The sequence below is a fragment of the Oryctolagus cuniculus genome, chromosome 2, assembly GCF_964237555.1.
Source record: "Oryctolagus cuniculus chromosome 2, mOryCun1.1, whole genome shotgun sequence".
NCBI lineage: Eukaryota > Metazoa > Chordata > Mammalia > Lagomorpha > Leporidae > Oryctolagus > Oryctolagus cuniculus.
The window spans coordinates 35,532,911-35,539,137 of record NC_091433.1 but is presented as its reverse complement, the minus strand read 5'-3'; the positions used below and the strand labels follow the sequence as shown (position 1 = coordinate 35,539,137).

Here is a 6,227-nt window from a genome sequence, read left to right as displayed (position 1 = left end):
GTCCTCTACGCGTGGGAGATAGATGCACCTACCTACCAGGTGAACTTTCATTAGCTTCCAAATAAGAAAAAGCTCCTATTGTCTTTTTTATAGTTCCAAGTTCTATTGTTTAACTCAACTTCAAGAGAAATTATAAAGCAGGTTTATGCAGATAAGTGAATCAGCATTCTTACACCTTAACCATGAAAATGAAGTGAGTTGGAAACAGGGAGAAGATACAGGAAAATATCCTGGAGTTAGTTTAAGTATATGATGATTATTGGTTTTTAGAGAATATGTTGTTATAAAAAAGATGTGAAATACGAAAAAAATTTCCTGGAAATGAAGTTTTTTTTTTTAAACCTCTACCAGACATTATAAAATATGTCTCTATTCCCTTCTCTCCTCTTTTAATGCAAGTTTTGCTCTTTCATTTAAAAAGAAACTACTTGATTATTACATCCTCATTTACTGTGTTTTAAGGAAGGTCAAGGTAATGAGTCTAAAATTGCATTTAAATTTTTTAGGACCTTAATTTTATTTCCATAGTAAATAATATTATTTTATTAGCTTGTCTGAGTATCATTACCAAGGTTATATATCTATTTGTATGGCTATTTCTTTACACTTACAATTTTCCCGAAATATTTTATTTGCTTAGAAGCACACAGTGAAAAATTTTGCCCTTCCTCTGAAAACTCGCTGGCTGTGGCATAAAAATGATGAAAGTTTTTATGTGCTTAGTCCTCAGTGAATCTCTAGGGAAATCTGGAAAGAAATGACAAAAGAACCAGCTTCAGTGACTGAAACATTGCATTTGTTCAAGTGTAAGATGGGATTTCATAAGCATTGGGATTTACATAACTATTCATACGACCCTGGAGTTTCATAAGCAGCGAGTATTCACGCCTGATAGTTACATGGCTACAGTTTTAGTACATTTTGTTTGATAGTGATGCAGGTAGATTTTGTTTGTATGTTTAAGTGAGGCTGCAGGTAACTGCATTAGTATTCTTTTTATTTTATTTTTTATATTGTCTGCAATAATAATAAATCAAAACAAAGAAACCTCACCTGTTGGCCTTCATTCAAGTCCAAATTCCTTGGATCTCTTGATAAAGCTTTGAGGTTCCTAAGTCAAATACACTATACACTGCAGGATGTAAAAGCTTGACTCTTAGGGTCGAATACACTCACCCTTATTGTGAATAACAATATTTCTTCCTGGCTTTTAAAATGTACTCTCCAATTAATTTACAGGAGAGCCTGGTCATTAGTTATGTTTTACAAACTTTTGCCATGCAATTGTTTAAACATATGATTCATGCAAACTTGGATGCTTTATGTTCATCTGATTCATTGTCCTTTGCACATAAAAACATGCCTCATTTTTTTTTTAAAGACCATCTCTCTATTCATTGCTTTGGCAAAAAAATGCCACTCATGATCTAACTTTCAAGTATTCGAGATAATACTTTTCTAACACTCTTTACTGGATCATTTCTCCACAGGTCCTTATAAGAGATGATATTGACCTCATTTTCTCCATAAACTGCATTCTCAGTAGGGCCTTATCCTATTGTGAAAAATGTTCTCTTTATAAATGTCCCAGTGATTTTTCTTCTATATTCTGGTACAGGAATGGGCCCTTTAAAATTGCTAAACAGTTTTTAAAGAAGAAAAAAAGTGCCCACTGGAAGTGAATAAAACGCACAACAAAGATTAGCTGGGAAGTGTTCACTCTGCCTTGTTCATCTTGCTTTCTTCTGAAGCCACTCCTGTCAGTGGGCAGTTACAATAAAGGAAGAACAAAGTTCCTTGATGGGTACTGAAAAAAAGCTGCCTGCAGTTCCTTTCAATTGCTCCCGTCGCCCAGGCAGGCCGGCCTCCAGCCAGAAGCCAGCAGGCAAAATTTAACAGCCACGCTTCAAAATGTTAGAGGCAGCTATCAATGCATCCATAACTCGTAGCCCTCTAGATATGGGGTCATCTTTCAATACTACCCCACTGTCATATACAACATTTGTCTTGTCCCACATTCAACTGATTGTGTCAAACTATGGAGTGACTATATAATGCACATATACAATAGCACAATGAAAGCAATCATCTCCAACCCAGTTTCTTTATTTATTTGAGTGCTATTACAAAGTTTCCAGCAGTAAGGAGAAGCTGGGGAAGCTGCCACGTGTTCCACGCTCCGGAGGGCTCAAGCCCAGAATACAATTGCTTTGGTTTTTTTCCAAGAACCCAGTTTTTCCATTACTTTCATAACCAAATTTGTTCTCCTAAATTCTAGTACTCGCTACTTAGGCTATGCACACTTTATTTTCTTCTTTACTTAAAAAAAGAGTATAATATTCTGATGTTTTATGTGTTGTGGCCAGAAAAATAATAGCTTATATGAACAGCTTTTAAACTCACCTTGATTTTTAAGTGCTACTGATTGTTTGACCACAACAAATCCTGTTTGCCAGAGTTTATCTTATTTTGTTGTAACCGAGTCTGATCGACAAAAATCACAGGGAGATATTGAAGGTATTCTTGCCTGAGGATTTCTTCTGGTTGTTTTATCCGTGTGTAAAAGCCTTCAGGAAAAAAAAAAAAAGTTGACTTTGGAGAATGATTGCATTTCTCTTTTGAATCTACACCTGCCATAAGTAGTGAAATGTCAACAAGTCAATAGAGAGCATTTAATTATTTAGTCACTGCAAAGGTTGACGAGGCATTTAGATACAAGCCCGAATGACTGGATAAAATAATATTGAGAAGGACTGCACTCAATTTAGCAAGATTACATAAAGCAGAGATTTATTACGCTAAACAATAGAAAACATTTAAAAGCCATCGCACAACCATTGTTGTAATTAGGGTTTGTAAGAAGCCAGTAGGTAAATAGCATGCATTTCTTTAAGACAATTATTTCATTTGGTGATTATATTGCAGTGTTTCGGAGCAGTAGAGAGCCCACTTTTGCCATGGCAACCTTCTGAGAGAAATGAGGAGGAAAGGCGTTTCAGGAAAGCAGTGTTCTTTTCAGCAATGAGAACACAAGCTTTGTTTAATATATGCCAGCATGCGATTAATATGAAAATGGCCATCAAAGACCAAATTTCACTAGGAGGCAAACAAGGATCTTATCTCAGGTGCAGCAAGTCATTTGGCATTCTTATACGCCACAGAGCAGAGAAGCCCTGACTCAAAGCAGAGTTAGTCTCCTGCCAGTCTGTTGAGAAAGAAAACAAATCTTGTAAATATCCTTGCAAAAGTCAATTCTCTTTCAGCAGTCACACAATGCTCTTTGTAACAGAGCTGCAAAGTACGTGGGGTTTTCAGCCACACTGTAACATTTTTATAGCCCCTGCAGTCACCATCTATTCCATATACACAAACATCCGCGTACCCAGAAAATAATTGTGGATAATTCAATGTTCAGATTCGATAATGGATGCTCAAATAAATATGAGAATTCCAAGCAAATTTGTGCAAATGAAAAAAGATTTCCTCTGACATAATGGCACGGTGCAAGGCTGTGTGTAATGAGCTGTAATTTGTCTGGAAGAGCATTTTAAAGGGGTTGATCCATCCACTGGAAGGCCAGCAGCCGCTCCAAGTCCTGCAGCAGTGAGCCGGCCTGCCTCGTCTCCCAGGAAATTACACCACAAGCAGGCCAAATTTCTGACAACTTCCATAAATTATTTCAGATTTTCATATTTCAAATTTCATCTGCATTCATCATGTGAGTTTGACTGGGGAAAAATGTCTAGGAGGAGCTCTGCTAGCATTCAATGCAGCAGTCCCAGGAGCCTGCCCTGGGACTAGATAATTTAATTTTGTTTTGATTAGATTATTCTTGCTGCAGTCTACTGCCAATCTGAAGTATTGTGCCTTCTTTTCTACTTAACCTTCCTGCCCCGTGCCTGCTCCAGCCTGCATGCAGCTCTCTGTATTGCAGAATATATTTGAACAATCAAAGTTAGGAGTTATTATTTTGCTTTCCATTGTCCATCCTTATAAAAGCACACATCTTTCACTGGGCTCCCTCTTCCCAGAAATCAGATTACTTCTTTTTTTTAGTTTGTAATATTGTTTACCATTTTCAGTGGAAAGTGCCCTGTAATTTAGGTGGAAAATCTAAAATCATTACTAAATCTCAGGATGATGCAATAGACCATAAATAAGGATCATCTTTAAAACAACTATCATCATCACTAGACGACACACCAGAGACTGAAAACAGGTAAATAATGAATACACCCATCCATTAAACTAAAAATCTATTGTAAACCAAAGTTATTTTTCAACCTTTTACCTAATGGTCAATGAAGAAGGCCCTCTGTAATCGGTCTTCAAAAGCAGGACATTAGAAATTCAGGATACAAGCTCCCTGTAAACATGCAAAAGCAGAAACACGATTAACTTATGAAAAATACTGGCACGATAGCAAAATAATCTGGGAAACAGACTCAGTGAGGTTTTTAAAAATTCCTTTAAATTCAATTTGAATGCATGAAATGGCGATTAACAGTAAGTAAGGACCTTGGATATCTCGCAATGTATAACCACCATTTTCCCCCTATTTTTAGAAAATGAATGCATTTATGTGACATTCGATAACCAAGGAACACCAACAATATTTGTTGCTTACTAAGTTAGAGGAGGGATTATTAGAAACGTAGATAAATAAACAAAGCTAATGTTGTTTCTTAAGTAATATCTATCACTTCCCCCTTATTGAGTTATCTCTTTAAACAATATAAGTTTTTTGATGCTATGTGTCTGAACTGAGGACTTTAGCTTCTTTATTGTTCTCCATTTTGATGAAAAAAATTGAGTTGGGGTCTGTTCTATTGAGTTTTGTTCAGTAAATATACCGAAATCATATTTTTGTTAGAAGCTATCAATAAATCCAGTATAAGAAAAGTAATAAGATACAAATATGAACAGGACCTTTGCAAAGGAAATATTACACAGAGAGTGCACCCAGAAAATATATTAGGGAATGTGTTTTTTCCCTGCTGCTAGGAGAAAATACAGAAGGAAGGACATGAAACTGTGTTATTTTTAATACAGATTCCCTGTCTGAAATAAAAAACAGTTCTAACCGCGATATCACATGGCTCAATAAAATCATTTTCCCAGCATTACAGTTAAAAAAATACAATGGGAGCACCTCTAACTCTTCTTCTCCTACACTGAGGTAAGTTACTAAAAAGACATCACACTTGATAAATAAATATGACTTCTAGATGATGGAGATTTGGGTTAGAGGGTATCCAGCAGTCCCAACTCCTTCTTAAAATTAATTTCAATAACATCTGTGGCTAAACCATTTATTTTCAGAACTCCATTTTATCCCATCAGGAATATTCTAGGGAAAAAAAATCACAAAGACTTAACAAAATCTAATTTATTATGGGTAAATCTGTTGACCAAATGGGAAATGTTTATTCCTTCTACTGTTTGGAGATACTGGAGGTCTAGGGAAAAAATTGTTGAATGCTATTTTGTTTTTCCTGTGGTAGGGAAGGGAATGACATTGTAAACTAAACTGACTGCAAGTTCATTGCAGGGGGTCACAATTTACTTGGTCACCTGCTGTCTTATATGAAAGCCGCCACTGGGTGTTGCTCACTGGGCTGTTAAAAGCTTCCATAATACCTTCACTTTTCTATTTCCTTGGGGGAAAAAAGCACCTTAAACTCAGGAAAGTTCCATGACATTCCCTGTTCAGACCGTCACACCATTCTATATCTACTTGGATATCAGAGGCAGTTGTTAAATGAGTTCCCAATAAATAAAAGCAAAAAATTGTAATTCAGTGTTTGCAGCTTGTCTCAAAGTTCTAAAACTTGTTCTAATAAAATTAAATGTGTGCACTTTTTTAAAATCCCATCAAGTCACTCTTGAAAATCTTTGTGACTTAATGTTGGAGCCACTCTGCTTGTTTGGCAAGGAGGCCTGGCAATTACACTTTCTGTACCCAGTATTCAAATTTGAGAATGTCACTTTATTACTTTGATTTTTAATTATGGACCAGGTCAGCAGAAAGACTTCCAATGAATGTTAAAAAAAAAAAAAAAAAAAAAAAAGCCAAACTTCTTCCTTCCTGGAAATGGCAGTCAATGAAGAGAAAGAAAAAAAAAACCCGACTTTCCTAGAAATGTATAATTTATGATTGAAGCAAGCGGCTCCTGTGGACTAAAATAAAGGTAGTTTAAACAGGGCGGAGGGCGGAGGGCGGTGGG

At 36.1% G+C, this 6,227-nt stretch overlaps 1 long non-coding RNA gene across 2 annotated transcripts; it reads right to left on the bottom strand.

The window, feature by feature from the left end:
- Window positions 1-291: 291 nt before the first annotated feature.
- Window positions 292-6,019, bottom strand: LOC103352533 (uncharacterized). Of its 2 annotated transcripts, none has more exons than XR_007913440.2 (3): window positions 4,292-6,019; window positions 2,404-3,205; window positions 292-747 (listed from the first exon to the last, which is right to left on the bottom strand). It is a non-coding gene; the product is annotated as an uncharacterized lncRNA (long non-coding RNA). The 2 variants fall into 2 exon arrangements; XR_007913442.2 differs by having other exon boundaries at window positions 2,404-2,567; window positions 4,292-6,003.
- Window positions 6,020-6,227: the final 208 nt, after the last annotated feature.